Genomic DNA, 16843 nt, shown 5'->3' with positions numbered 1-16843 from the left:
GTGCTGGAGAACACTCACATTCAGTCCACTGCGCTATGATGAGCCTTGAAGGTAGCCCCTTCCATCAAAGCTTTGCGGTCATCGAGCAGGCCTTCAGTTTACTTGAACGAGAAGCCCCAATCGTCGATCTGCAGATCAGGACTGTTAGGGCCTAATATGAAGGACATTGTCAGTACTTCTGCACTTGCATCTCCTTGTGTCAACTTCATGTGCAACATACGACAAGCGAGGAAGGATATGATGCAGCCCATTAGAGCACAAAGTAACTTTTAATAATTTTTCAAATATTCTCACTACCTAAACATCTGTAAAAATCCATATGAAGTCATCTGGGAAGCATCTCTCACTCACTGAAGCTTGGCATTTTAGTGCTCTTGATCCCCCTCCTGAGTGTCCAGATACGGTATGCGAACCAGATCCTTGTAATGAGGTGTTTCACAGTCATCCTGAGAATTATCTAGTTGAAATAGTAACAGTGTATCCATTGCCATTCTGGCCTCGGTACTGTGGGAAAGAACAGTATGAAGTTTGTAGTGTCTTGCTTCGCTATGTTATATGCATCACCGATGAGCGTCGCTGTATTGCAGTCTCTCTTTTTGATAACAACATACATCAAAAGCATATCTGCTAATGTCTTATTAAAGCCTTCTGTGAGGCCTTTTGTCTGTGAGTGGTAGGCAGTGATGCCATAGGTGGCAGTGCAATGTAAAATTACCTCTGATACTGGTGTCAAGTGAAAAAAATTTTCATGATCATAGACCATCAAATGGAGTGCTCCACACTTCAAAATGATGTATTCTACAAAGAACCTTGGAATTTCCAGTGCTTCAGCCATCAGGACAGATTTGGTGGCAGTGTAGCATGTGATGTAGTCAGCGTAGACTATTATCCATGAATTTCCATTTGCTGACTTTGGGAACTTCCCCATGAGATCAATTCCAGTCCAGCGAGATGGTGTTGCTGTGAGTAGAATTGGTCTCAGATGTCCTGAAGGTTGTGCTTCCATCACTGATATTCCTTACAGTGGCTCACACAGCGCTCTACTGGATCAGTAGAGGCCAGGCCAGTGATACCTGCATCTGATTCTGTTCTTGGTATTTATGAATAATTGGTGAAAAGATGTTGGAGTGACACAAAAATACTTCAGGATAGCTGGTCGTAGATGAGCTGGGATGACGAGCATTCATTTGGCCCCCATAAGAACATAGTTCTTCTTATACAATGTTCCGTTTATTAACTGGAATTCTACTTTGATCAGTTCCTCATCCTTCCAGGTGTATACAATTTTAGCAGTTCTGTATCTTCCCCCAGTTCAGCGACAATTACTGAGTTTTCACTCCTGATGCTGTATTCCAAGAAAGGATTTCTTCAGTCAGTGTCCTTTTGTATACCACTGTGACATTGTACTCCTGAAGCCTCAGTCTCTCCAGTTGACCTGAGGGATCCTTCAAGCTAGACAGCCACCATAGAGAATGGTGATCCATCACTGTGGAGAATGATTTTGCAAGAAGTAGTTGATGCCCCAAACAACTGCTAGCCACTCTTTTTCAGTTGCAGAGTAGTTCATCTCTGACTTGGAGAGTACTGTGGAAGCATAAGCTGTCACCTTTACAGTACTTTTCTGGATTTGCACTAGAACAGCACCTATGCCATAACTGCTAGCATCAGTGTGAAGTTCTGTCCCAGTATTCTTGTCATACAGGGCTAGGGTTGGAGAAGATGTTAACATTTCCTTGAGGATAAGAAAAGATCTTTCTTCGAACTCATTTCAGGAAAATTTGGTGTGTAGTACTTCCTGCAAGGAACGTACCTCAAAAAGATATTCCTACGAAACTTCTCACATTGTGGATGTACTAAGTAGTGGGAAACTCTGCTTTTATTTTCACTGGACTGGGATGGACACCATTGCCATTGACTAGATGCTCCCCAAATTTTTATTTCTTGGATGACAAAGAGGCACTTTTTTGGATTCAGGTGGTGGTCTGCAATCTGAACATACTTCAACATGGTTGTTAGGTGGTTAAAAATATCCTTCAAGAAATGACAGTGTCTTCCAGATAACAAAGACACATTGTCCGTTTAAGGTGACAAAACAGGTTGTCTACCTTAGGCTCAACAATGGGCAGTATGTTATATAGTCCAAATGGGCATCTTCAACAGCAAATAATCACTCTGAGCAATTTTTGTTATGTGTGCTTTTTTAATAGTTTCATCAATCTGGACCTTTGATCTTCCACAGTCTGAATGCTTGTGATGCCTGCAAGAAGGCACATCACACAATAACATTACAACTGTATTCTGTTAAAATGACAAATTCAAAGGATTGTATTCTGTCATTAGTAGTTATTCTTGCAATACATGTTTCTGTCTGTTGGATGTATTTCGTATTTGTGAGTTTCAGCACAATTACTTTAATACCATGAAACATAGTGCTCTTTAGCTGGCAACAATAAGCATTGAGCATTACAGAAAAGGAAGCCCGTGAGTTGACTAGTGATCAAACAGATTGGCCATCAATGATGGTCCTGAGATTTCTTGGCATCTTGGTGACTGTCATCAATGGAGGATTTTCTTCTGTCATGGCCACACCTCCAAAGATGGTTACCTCATTTAGTTTTCCTAAATTTGTTGGCTAGGGGAACAGCTAGTACCTCTATGTGACGATGTGGAATGCCTGTGGCATACTGGGGTGCGACTTCATCCAGGGTACACCAAAGGCTTCATCCCTCAGGTCATCTGTATTAGTTTTACGTTGAGTGGCATGATTAGAACTGCAGTGTGGTTGATATCTGGCAGCACAGTAATCATCGAAAACTTGTCTTCTTTCTCTGCAGTACCATAACATGTGTCTACAGAGGCCACAGTGGAAATATATTGGTCAGTTCTCCTCTTTCATCCAAATTCTGTTCTTCTGCAGGCATTATATTTGGTGGAGGAGTTGGTTGTATCTGGATTGGTTAGGTGCTGGGTTGCTGTTCTGCAGTGTAAGTCCAATTTGGCTGAGTCCATTTTCCCTGGTGCTGAAGATTGATACACTTCTTCTTTTTCAACGTTCTCTATTACATCCTGATGCATGGGGTTGACTTTCATGGCTGGTCTCTCTTAGATTCTGGGTCCGACATTTCTGGCTGCCATGAACTGCTGTCTGTCTTCCCTTACTACCTGACTTACAAGAGAGGTGAGCTCTTGGCAATCTTCCGCAACTGCCACTGGGACCACATTCAGGAACTGGTCATACCACTTTTTTCCAACTCTTTTCTGTTGCATTTCCTCAATTTGTTGGCCCACTTGATGAATTCTTCTGTTGTGAGATCCTTTTAACATCTCAACTATGACTACATTAATCAAATGTGAGAGTTTGTCTGTTTCTGCCATTTAAATTTACAATGTGACCATAGTGTCAAAGCAACATTTATATAAGACTTTGTTGCTTCTTCATGATGCTGTGCCCTATTCTTCAACTGTTCTAATGTTTCGACTTGCTGCCGATTGCCATCAAATGTTTTCTCCAGTTTGGACTGGAATTCGTTGCATCTAGCAAGCTTCTCAACATTGTTCTTGAACCACTGCTGGGCTATGGTAGCAAAGTAAAACTGCAGTTTGCTAAACACTTCAAGTCATCCTTCGTATTGGATTTGCCAACTCAGTCAAATCCTTTAAGAAATTTTGTCAGGACCAGCATCTCCAGAAAACACTGACTGACTCCTGATGTGCAGCTAACTTGTTGCTGTTTTGGAATCCATTGGTCTTCTGAATATACAGACCATGGGAGCAATGTACTGCTTATATTTCAGTTCCTGTCCACGTGAGCAACAATTTTTGCATTGCCTGATTGGTGATGTTAATATTTTGGAGTACTTGGTGTCTCCACTAAAAACGGTCACGCCTTACGTAAAATCATGTCCAAATCCAAATGCACGGTTGTCAATAAAGTACAGCACTTAGCACCTTCAGTACAAATATCAATGTAGAGACAGAAAGAGAGTGCTAACATTACAAACATAAGATATTTTGAGAACCTTCTAGAAATGATACATACCAAATAACAAATATTTGTCACACACACACACACACACACACACACACACACACACACACACACACACACACACACACACACACACTTGATTACACTGGTATTTATTTAAAAAAATCTTTTATTGTGATTGTGTGCATCATATTTCAGCTAAAACAGATTATTTAGTGTCATCGAGACTGCTAAGGAGTAAATCACCTGAGAATTGAGTGTAAATATTCTAAGATATTTTAAAAGGCTTCTGCAAGATGTGTAGTTATCTACTTTATGTAATATTTATACTGGTCAGTTCAGCTGAAATGAACATATTAGCCACTGAGGAGTCATTTATTGGTCAGCATGTAGCTTAAATCGGGAGTATCACCTGGCTCATTGGTTTCTGAAGTTCCAAGTGTTGTTGTTGGCACCAAATCTGAAGTGCAGCTCTCTGATTGCCATGTGAACAGTGGCTGCACACGGGAAAAAATATCTGGGATGCCAAATGAAACAGCTATTGATTAAAATTTATGGACAGTGAATAATGTGTTTACATGCACACAAATGAAAATTTATTTGAGAAAACAGTAAAATTTCGAGCAGGCAAAATATCTGATTAGTGCTTACCTTCAGGAAGTGAACTTCCAAGTCTTTCCAATACACACATTCAAAGGCAGGGAAACAAAACCTGACTATTGGAACTGTTTCTTCCACAGAGGCAAAAGACAGATAGGGTGGGGAAGCTGAAAATTGGAGATTGTAGTTTGGGAGTAAGCCATCTGTAATGACTATGGGGGAGAGAAAGATGAAGTGGGAGCTATTGGACATAGGAGGAGGTTGAAAATGTTACATTGGTAACCTTTATGCCAGCTTAAGTTCAGTGATGAAAGAAGGACAAAATGAGAAGTAAAGATGGATTAGAGCAATGCAAATGAGAAGTGGAATGAAAAGGGGGAGGGTTGGGGGAGAATGAAACATGAATATAAAAAGTAAAACAGTAATAGAGTAAATAATGAAATGTTATCAAAAAAAGAAGAAAAAAGGTGATAGTGGTTAATGGAGATTAGACCTAGGAGTGTGGCAGAAAATGAGGATATATTGGAGACCACGTTCCCATCACCAGAGTTTAGGGAAAGAAATACTCTTGGTGGATCGGTCCAAATGCTCCATTTGGTGTAGCAGACATCCATGTCTATTGAGTCATGCTGCAGAACACGTTCGGCAAGGGCATTCAGTAAGTGATTTTTGAATCCTGGTGTGGAAAGAATTTTCATTGTCAATGTTTGGCCAGAAAGGAGAGAAGAGGTGGTGCTGTAAATTTATTGATCACCAGACTTTGTGCCAATGTCAACTATCCTCTGAAGGTGATCTGCCCTCCGCCCCCCCCCCCCCCCCCATACACACACACAATAAAATACATACATGTAGTATTGCAGATACTCTAATGGAACATATTGTAAATAAATAATAAATAAAAAAACTCAGTAAGTGATTGGACAGGGAATTGTCTGCTTTGGGGACAACCAGTAACAGCTAGAGTCACCTGCTTCTCTTCCAATCTATCCCTTTTTTCTCCATGAAGAATGAGGTACCAGTTACAAAAAACTACTTTTTTTTCTTCTTTTACCTTTAAATGTGTCTGTTGGCTGTGCTTAGAACTTCACCTCCTGAAAGTGAGTACTGACCAGCTGTTCTCCCCCCTTGTAATTTTACATGTTTGACAATGCATTTATTTTGAAACAGTCAGCTGACTTCTATCAGCTCTTACAGATAAACTTCTGAGTAGGTGCTGACAGTGTCTAAACACTGACAACTTACTAGCATTGTTGCATCACCTTCATATATTAAACCACTCTGTGGCATGTAAAATCAGAAGTTGGTCTGCTGCACATACGTATAAAATATTCTCGGTATTCTTGCCGCGTCAGTTCTAGATAAAATCTCGAGCTTTCGACGATTACCTCCATCGTCATCGTCAGGAGCTGACTGTCTCTACTGCTGCTATGGTAGCCTCTATATAGCCCGAAGACGGCTTCTGATTGGTCGGATTCTGATTGGTCGGCGATTACGTGCTGCTGTCTCAGACGGTGTCACTGTGTGCGCCGGTGGCGCCACCGCTTCCGTTTAAACGTAAACCTTGGAAGGAACGTCTCTGCTGCTTCTCTGCATGAAGCGCTCGTTTCCACGCACAGCTCAGATGGTATCCGCTATCGCGGTTAAAGTTCTTTTGGCTCATTCTGATTTCAACAGCCTCCTTAATAACAGAATCCCAGTACGTGGAGGCATGGGACAGAATTTTAGTTTCATCGAACAATATTTTGTGTTTGTTCGTGAGGCTGTGCTCCGCAATTGCCGATTTCTCAAGCTCTCTATTTTTAATGTGGCGTTGGTGTTCTGCACAGCGGTCGGAAACGGTACGAATAGTCTGACCTATATAATTGCTTCCACACTCACAGGGTATATTATAAACACCGGGGACCCTGAGGTCGAGATTGTCCTTAACAGGGCGCATCATCTCCTTAATTTTCTTAGGAGGACGAAAAATCGGTCTAATACCACGTCTACGCAGGACTCTTCCTATTTTGCTGGAAATTGCGCCACAAAAAGGAAGAACCGCAATTGGTGTTTCATCCTGTGAGGTTGCAGCATTATCACGTTTCCTTCTTTTGGAGAACGCTGCCTTTATATCGCGTGCACTATAGCCGTTCTTTCGGAACACGTTCTTTAGGTGATTAATCTCGAACCTTAAGTGGTCCTCGTCAGAAACAGTTTTGGCTCTATATACCAACGTGTTCAAAACGGCTCTCTTCTGAGCAGGGTGATGGAAACTCTGTGCGTTAAGGTATAAATCTGTATGCGTCGGCTTACGGTATACAGAGTGGCCAAGACGCCCGTCCGTCTGTCGTTGTACTAAAACGTCTAAGAAAGGCAGTCTCGAACATCCAGTTCGCTGTCGAGATGGAGAAGGAAGGGAGACTGCCTTTCTTAGACGTTTTAGTACAACGACAGACGGACGGGCGTCTTGGCCACTCTGTATACCGTAAGCCGACGCATACAGATTTATACCTTAACGCACAGAGTTTCCATCACCCTGCTCAGAAGAGAGCCGTTTTGAACACGTTGGTATATAGAGCCAAAACTGTTTCTGACGAGGACCACTTAAGGTTCGAGATTAATCACCTAAAGAACGTGTTCCGAAAGAACGGCTATAGTGCACGCGATATAAAGGCAGCGTTCTCCAAAAGAAGGAAACGTGATAATGCTGCAACCTCACAGGATGAAACACCGATTGCGGTTCTTCCTTTTTGTGGCGCAATTTCCAGCAAAATAGGAAGAGTCCTGCGTAGACGTGGTATTAGACCGATTTTTCGTCCTCCTAAGAAAATTAAGGAGATGATGCGCCCTGTTAAGGACAATCTCGACCTCAGGGTCCCCGGTGTTTATAATATACCCTGTGAGTGTGGAAGCAATTATATAGGTCAGACTATTCGTACCGTTTCCGACCGCTGTGCAGAACACCAACGCCACATTAAAAATAGAGAGCTTGAGAAATCGGCAATTGCGGAGCACAGCCTCACGAACAAACACAAAATATTGTTCGATGAAACTAAAATTCTGTCCCATGCCTCCACGTACTGGGATTCTGTTATTAAGGAGGCTGTTGAAATCAGAATGAGCCAAAAGAACTTTAACCGCGATAGCGGATACCATCTGAGCTGTGCGTGGAAACGAGCGCTTCATGCAGAGAAGCAGCAGAGACGTTCCTTCCAAGGTTTACGTTTAAACGGAAGCGGTGGCGCCACCGGCGCACACAGTGACACCGTCTGAGACAGCAGCACGTAATCGCCGACCAATCAGAATCCGACCAATCAGAAGCCGTCTTCGGGCTATATAGAGGCTACCATAGCAGCAGTAGAGACAGTCAGCTCCTGACGATGACGATGGAGGTAATCGTCGAAAGCTCGAGATTTTATCTAGAACTGACGCGGCAAGAATACCGAGAATATTTTATACATAAGTGCCGCCGCGAAAAACTTCGTTCTCATGCTGCACATACCATAAATCTTTACTCATTATTATATCAGATTAGGTTACTAAGTACTTTAATATCTTTTAAACCGTATCTTCCTAAAACACAATCTGAGTAGTTGGTTGGTTTAAAAGGGGGGCAAGGGACCAAACTAATCTGAGTGGTTTTAATAATAGTAATAATGACAATACCATATGAACATTGTGCAATTTGCTTTCATTTACTGTTTCACCAACACAGCAAACAAGGGTCATAATTTTTTGTCATGGGAAAAATCTTTGCCCTTACCTTTTGTTAACCTATTTTATCTTCAGTTAAATTATTTTGCCAAACAGTGTGTTGTTGTCTTGAAAACATCCATAAAAAATTATTTTGAGCCTGGACTCCTGAAATATGTAGATTTTTTGGAGGGGACAGCTGGGAGGGAATGTTGCAACTAGTCTGTAATTACATCATATTTTTGTAAAATGCTCCAAGTAATATATTTTTACCTACAGTAGCATACAGCTCGAATTTCCACAGAATTAATACACAGAAATATTTCATATTGTTTGTCTGTAACTCAGATTTAAAGTATGGCAAAAATCTTTCTGAATCTGGTTCTGTTCTTCATAATTAAAGCGAGCAAACTTCCTCTTAACAAATTGTACAACTACTGACCGGTATTACTGTTAGCATCACTGTTTTCATGACGAATGTCACATACTTTTCTTATTATTTGTTCACCATCGTGAACATTTTACTGCCAAACAATTGGAAGCCTGACGTGCTACAGACGCGAAATTTAACTGACAGGAAGAAGATGCTGTGATATGCAAATGATTAGCTTTTCAGAGCATTCACATAAGGCTGGCACTGGTGGCGACACCTACAACATGCTGACATGAGGAAAGTTTCCAACCGATTTCTCATACAGAAACAGCAGTTGGCCAGTGTTGCCTGGTGAAACGTTGTTGTGATGCCTCATGTAAGGAGGAGAAATGCGTACCATCACATTTGCAACTTTGATAGGGGTCAGATTGTAGCCTATCGTGATTGTGGTTTATCATATCGCGACATTGCTGCTTGCGTTGGTCAAGATCCAATGACTTTTAGCAGAATATGGAATCGGTGGTTTCAGGAGGGTAATACGGAATGCTGTGCTGGATCCCAACGACCCTGTAACACTAGCAACGGCCCTGTATCACTAGCAGTTGAGATGACAGGCATCTTATCTGCACGACTGTAACAGATCGTGCAGCCACGTCTTGATCCCCGAGTCAACAGATGGGGACGTTTGCAAGACAACATCCATCTGCACGAACAGTTCGACGATGTTTGCAGCAGCATGAACTATCAGATCGGAGACCATGGCTGCGGTTACCCTGGATGCTGCATCACAGACAGGAGCGCATGTGATGGTGTACTCAACGACGTACCTGGGTGCACGAATGGCAAAACGTCATTTTTTCGGATGAATCCAGGTTCTGTTTACAGAATCATGATGGTGACATCCGTGTTTGGCGACATCGCGGTGAATGCTCATTGGAAGCATGTATTTGTCATCGCCATACTAGCGTATCACCTGGTGTGATGGTATGAGGTGCGATTGGTTACACGTCTCGGCCATCTCTTGTTCGCATTGATGGCACTTTGAACAGTGGACGTTACATTTCAGATGTTTTACGGCTGTGAAACCCTACGTTTCAGCAGGATAATGCACGACCACATGTTGCAGGTCCTGTACGGGCCTTTCTGGTTACAGAAAATGTTCGACTGCTGCCCTGGCCAGCACATTCTCCAGATATCTCACCAATTGAAAAGTCTGGTTAATGGTGGCCGAACAACTGGCTCGTCACAATACACCAGTCACTACTCTTGATGAACTGTGGTATCGTGTTGAAGCTGCATGGGTAGCTGTATCTGTACACGACATCCAAGCTCTGTTTGACTTAATGCCCAGGCATATCAAGGCTGTTATTATGGCCAGAGGTGGTTGCTCAGGGTACCGAGTTCTCAGGGTCTATGCACCCAAATTGCGTGAAAATGTAATCACATGTCAGTTCTAGTATAATATATTTGTCCAGTGAATACCCGTTTATCATCTGCATTTCTTCTTGGTGTAGCAATTTTAATGGTCAGTAGTGTAGTTTCAACATTGTAACAATGTCATCTTCAGGCCCATACACTTTTGACATCAACTGCGTGTGGCCGATACTAGAAGTCCAAGACTTCTAGAATCAGCTGCATGCAGTTGACATCAACAACTGTATGGGCCTGAAGATGACATTGTTACAACGTCGAAACTAGTTGTCAAAATAAAATTGACACCTTAAATACAGCTGGAGGAATTTCTTCATTTTTAATATAAACTTATACCAGCTGACGTCCCACTGTCCTCCATTTCAACTGTGGATGTACGATGATGAAACTATGCTGGTTATCGGGCATAGCCTGCTGGATTCCCTAAAATCAGGTTGGCTCGGCAGTAGTGTTTCCACTGTGCCACCTAAGAACCCATGCTACTGAAATTGCTGCTGCTACTACTACCATGATGGACAGTTTCGAAGTCCAACAGACTTTTCTTCATCTTTACAGGATATCGACCAACAGGGATGGCAGCATTTTCTCGTGTGACTGAATGTCTCATGAAGTTGTTCATGGCCTTCCAGGATATTATGGCTGTAGTATCTTCCAACATGTGCTTGAGCACTTTGCTGCTTTGGACCTCAGCATCTTTAGCACCTACCCACCCACTGTATCTTTGTACACTGTATAGCCCACACTGTCACTGGCACTGAAGAGTAGAATATGGCCCATGATCAGTGAAGTAATGTATCAGACTGCCATGGACACCCTATAACTATATATGTGGGTACCTCTCATCATGGGATCTGAGTGGCCTATCTTTCCTTTCTAAACTATCCCAATATATCCGTCTCTCCTTCCCAAGGAAGGAACTATTATTTCTGGAAGCTTGATAGTGTGTCACCTACTTTTAAATGTGTCTGTTGATAGTAATACACATTTTGTCTCCTGAAGGTATTGATTATTTCTATGTCTTCCTACAATCATCGCAACATTGTTCACAGTGTCCATTGATCTTCTGTCTCACTTTCTTCTACATCATCACGAAGTAATATTTCCATTAGCAGGACAGCTGACTCTTCCAAGAGCTTTCTGTTACTGTCTTTATCATTTCATTTGAATATAGACAGGACTGCTAATGATAATATCTCATCACTGATTATTTTATAAGGTTCTCCCATGGGATCCATTTCTAAGTTAATTTCCACATATTATTTCCATCATTCCATTTCTGTTGTCTATAACTATTCTTTAAAACAATGTATAATGTGTCTTTATCTATGAAGCATTGGGATCCATTTCTAAGTTAATTTCCACATATTATTTCCATCATTCCATTTCTGTTGTCTATAACTATTCTTTAAAACAATGTATAATGTGTCTTTATCTATGAAGCATTTGGTTTCCTTCTTCGTGGGTCATGCTGCTATGGTAGGAGACACTGGCTAGCAGTGTCTCAATCCACACGAGATACTCCTCTACAAGGGCACCTCATGACGTATCTGTTTATGGTCTCTGTCAGTTCCTGCTTCTTTCAAGTCTACTTTGCCACCCAGTGATGTGCTTCCAGACAGTAAAACTCATCTCATTTTGCCTTCCTTATGAGACTATTTTGTCCTTATGCACATTTCCTGTGATGTTTCATGTCTCCCTTCAAATGAAGATGTAGTGTATAATATTATGTTTACTCAGTCATTCCACTTCCAACCTTTCACACAGCCAGCTACTGTCATATTTACTAGTGTGTTTGAAGTTTCTCAAACACTCCCTTCGAAAGTTGATGGATTAAAAGTTATATTCCTTTCCTTTAGATCGAGTTCCTTAATAGTTTAATCTAGTTACCCTCCAAGATTATCAGTCAGATGTCTATGCCACAACAATGATTTCACATTTACATGAACAGTGTACACAAGAGGCTTGATCCTTTCCTAGAGGTTAACTGCCTTTCTTGTCCATCCCAACATTTTCTGATGAAAGGGCCTTATTTCAGAATGTATAATCAGGCTTATCATATACTTGGGAGATTTCAATGCAAATGTAGAGGAATGATATGCAAATAAAATTTTTCTTTTTACTATAAATATTTTAGAATTGGTGAGCAGGAATATAAGATTAGAAGGACAAGGTTTTAAGATGAAGTTCAGTTGGAATGCAGAGCTTGCAGCAGTTGGTATGACCATGATGGCACAGTTCTGGGAGCAGCCCTAGTGAAACATACAACACTGAACAGGCTAGGTATGAAGTGATAGATGCAACTCTGAAATGGAGTGCAGACAGCAGATATATCGTACTATAAAGCATTAAAGAATACAAATAAATTCAATAGTTAATAAGAAAAGCTGCTGCTATTCCTGTGTATTATGAAGCTATTGTTAAACTAGTGCTGCTTGTTTAATATTTAGCAGAGTAAATTAGTACTTGGCAAAGGACCTGTGTGATGTTAGAATGAAGCGGTGTTTAGCACTTGAATACACGAACATCCTGCTGCTGATAGGATCCTATTTTTAAATGGCAACAGTATATTCTACCTCGTATTTGGGGAGTGCTGACCTATATAATGCCCAGTGGTTCTGTATAGATTTTGTAGAAATGTCTCTACCTTGCTTTCAGATACACTCACTATGATAAAAGTGCATAAAAATTGTATTGTGCTGTGATGTGCCTTAATAGTGACATTAGCATTGCAAAAGAGTTTTATGTGTAACGGTTTAGCAAGATTGTTGTTCTGTAGGAACACTTGCGTAAGCACTGTCCACTATGCAAATGTCATTGTTTTTTTTTATGATGATAAACAAAATGTTGTGTTCTAGCAAAAATTGTATATTTATTGCACTTTCCAGGTGTGAGATGGTTCAAACAAGTATGCTCCTGGTCAACTCCGAATGAGAATGTGGTTAAACATTTCTGAAGGGAATCCAAACAATCGTGTTGCAGAACTTAAGATAAAAGAACAGTTTAATATTGGAAAACGTTTTCTTGAGCAGTGTATTATTTTCATTAATTACTGTAAGCACATTCCTCTAATTTTAATTACTTTGCCATTGATCTTATCATTTATGTTGACCTTTTACTTCTCAGAATTTTTTTTTTCTTTTAAATTAGTTGTGTGCAGAGTTCGTGCTGTATTGTCACCAATACTTGATTCAGAATAAACAATGCCAAATGTTATCCATTAAACTTTTGTTCTTTACTCTGTTATGCCATATTAAAGTTGGACTATGGGAAGAAATCTTACCTTGGTCCAGGTGTGAAGGTGATTTTCGCTATAGTGGCAGACTATTAAGATTATCACATCCATATTTACTCAACTATCACAACAGCTGGAGATTGCAGACAGATGGTTGCAACATGTTTATAAAAGTATATTAGCAATTTTTGGAATAAAGTAAGGCACCTAATCAACAGTTGGGTGGGAATCCCAAACATTCAAGCAATACTCAAGAACTGGCTGCACTAGTGTTTTATACGTAGTTTTTATAGATGATCTACACTTTACTAGAATTCTGTCAATAAACCAAAGTTGATCAACTGATCTTACATGTTGGTCCCATTTCATATCACTTTGCAGTGTTATGCCTGGATATTTAATCAAAGTGACTGTCAAGTGCCACACCACTAATACTGGATTTGAATTTTATAAGATTGTTCTTCCTAGTTATCTGCATTAATTTCCATTTTTCTACATTCATTGCAAGCTGTGATTCATCATACCACGTAGTATTCTGTCCGAGTAGCATTGTATCTTCCTAGTCAGTCAATGACAACACTTTCCTATATATTACAGCATCATAAGCACAGTCACAGGTTGCTGCTCACCCTATCCGGCAGGCCACTGATGTACGGGTGGCCATAATTAAAGTGGGATTTTCAAAATGCTGGAGACTGCTTGACAATCTTATGCTTGAAAATGGCTTAATGCCGAAATTCTAACTGTAGCATAAAATTCTAACAGTGGAAAGCAAGATGAAGTCAGTTAAAAATGCATTTTTTGCTGATCTTGAGGATCTCATTCCTCACCACAGATTTTATGTGCACTTTTTGTCATTCCCTGAAATGCTTATGATGGCCTCCCTCTGGGTTAAACAGCTGCCACCACAATCTGTTTTTATTACCTTTAATAATAACATGATGATAAGCCCCATCACCCAAGACATTGTTTAGTTCTCAGAAGATGGGCTTTCCTTAAAACCTCTGCAGATCTGTGCTCACAAAATTTATTGCATTCACAAGTCCCCTTCTTATTTTATGAACTGTGGTGGGTGCATTAATTAGTGTGATGGATTGGACGTCATGAGATCCATCCAATTGTGGTTGCTGTTTCCCATGTACAAATAAAGAAAATCGGCTGTGCAGTGTACAGTTTGACTTGCTGTGCCCCAATCTAGCTGACTTTCTTTCAGGCATTGCTCTGCCCATGCTTATCTAAACCTTGAAATGGTCACTGGACTTCATATGGAGGCCATCTTACTACTTAGCCTTTTTTTCCACCCTTACATTTGCATCAAGACTGGAATACTGTGATACATGAAGAGGTGGAGTGGCTAGGTGGACCCTTCATGCAGAATTTGATATCTGTGCTTGGATCATTGTCTGATTCACAACTCAGGATCTCTAAAGTGCAGTTCATGAACTCTTCGCTCAAGCAGTTTTGCTTTTTAACATTGCAATTGCGTGCAACTTTTGGAGTAATAAAGGAAAATATTGATACATCTCCCACCATTGCACGTGCATTTGCAGGTAGAGTGCACACAAAATAACTTGGCCTATACCTGCACAGATGTCATAGTACTGGAAGGGATAACATTGCATAACATGTAAGCTACAGCTAGTGAGTCTGCATATGATTATATGTACGACAAAATGAAAGGGGAAGACTAAAATTTTCAGCACAAGCAAAATCGTTCGACAGTGACTGCAATGTCCAGTTTATTTTATTATTATTTTTTTTTTTTTTGTATACTGTAACAATTTACTTTATTCTGTACATGGTTGTACTGATTTGAAAGTTGTTTTAATCTTGTAGGAGGCAATTAAACCATTAAAAACAATTATGTCTGTCTTCAGCAATGAACCTCTTGTTGTTATGGCGAAACCAACATTGGCCTGAGAAGAGGCTCCTTTTCAAAATCTTGCAGCTGCGTATGGAAAGCTTCACAAAATAGCATATCCTAATTTTTAGAGGCATTGAAGGAGCTTGGGGTAGTTTTGTATAAAAGAAGAACATTTTGTGATTACGATGATGTCAAAAGAGAGATGTGGTCACTTTCTATATTAGAGTTACAAATGCCAACAGATTTTTCAAATCTGCAGTCAGCTATAAAATGGGACAAAAATACCAATACTTTGCCAAAAGACACCAGCACAGTGTTCACTAACTTCACTCAATTTGGAGCCAATTCATTTGGTTTTAGATTTATGTAGACTACATGTCATAAGTCTGAAGGGATTAACCACATAATATATAATGCTAATTTATACTCTGTACCATTTTACAAGGACTTTTTACAGGTACTATGCATACAGAATTTGTTCATTAAATATGTCCAGTTAAATAATGGTGATGCATTATTTCAAAATCTCTCTTTTTCATCACAAATATTCAACCTTTCATAACTTACTCAAGTATAGAGATACAATTTTTATTTATTTATTTATTTTTTTACACAAGTTGTTCCGGATTTAATGATGAATATAAAAATTACAATAACTCAAACGCCAACATTTTCAACAAGGGGGCTCCTTTTGCTTTCCGTATGACATATTAAGAGGTTATTTCAGTATGGTCAATGATTCTACAAATATAGACATTCAAAAATCAATAGTTTCTCATGACAGTACCAAAAAAGAAACAGTTGCATAAACAAAGATCAACTGAAGCAAAACCAGTTTGACAGTACTCTGCCAGAAGGAAATCTCATAAAACAAAAAAGGGGTAAAAAATGTAGCACAGTGAACATTGCTTACTTTGATACTGACAATGTAAAATTAAGAACATGTGTCCAAGGAAATTGTGTCAGTTGTCAATATTACCCTAGGATTAATTTTTTCCCCTTCTTCACCATATCTTTCCTGGAGTAGTAAACCCTTGGGATGTGTTTGTAACTGTGTTTTCTTTTTCTCCCTTTATCCCCTATTTTGATACCTAACAATCCAGTAAAGTATGCTTTTTAATAAGAATTTTGCTTCATCATTAGCCACCTCTAACAAATTTAATGTCACTCCATGTAACCACAAATGCTTATTGTTAATCACTTTCCCTACACATACAGTGTGTGAAGACTGCCATGCAATAGTATGTCGTGAAGTGAGAGGAACAAGAATACCAGAAGTGTGCAAGTCAACAGCCAAATGAGACAGACACCTCTTCAGAACGAAGTGACAGTATCTCCCAGCACTTAGGATGATTGTTTTTCTGGAGATGGGACGAATACTTCGCACAATCTCTAAAAATGTTCATGCAGGGTTTACCTTCTAATGTCCCTATAGAGGTATCATTTCTCTGACACACAGAGTGGCTAATTATGTAAATGAGATGAATATGGATAATTTATGAGCCATATATAACTTACTTGCTTCAAAATACTGTCACGTCTATGCCACAATCAAGTCCAAATCCAAAGGTAGCAGCATCACTGAAGTTCAACACTTAATACTGAAACCAAGTTTATCACAGACACCAACTTAAAGCCAGAACTGAACTGACCTCCTGGATGGAAAGTGCAGCTATTTATACA

This window comes from Schistocerca serialis, chromosome 2 (genome assembly GCF_023864345.2).
Source record: "Schistocerca serialis cubense isolate TAMUIC-IGC-003099 chromosome 2, iqSchSeri2.2, whole genome shotgun sequence".
Taxonomy (NCBI): Eukaryota; Metazoa; Arthropoda; class Insecta; order Orthoptera; family Acrididae; genus Schistocerca; species Schistocerca serialis.
This window is presented reverse-complemented; position numbering follows the sequence as displayed.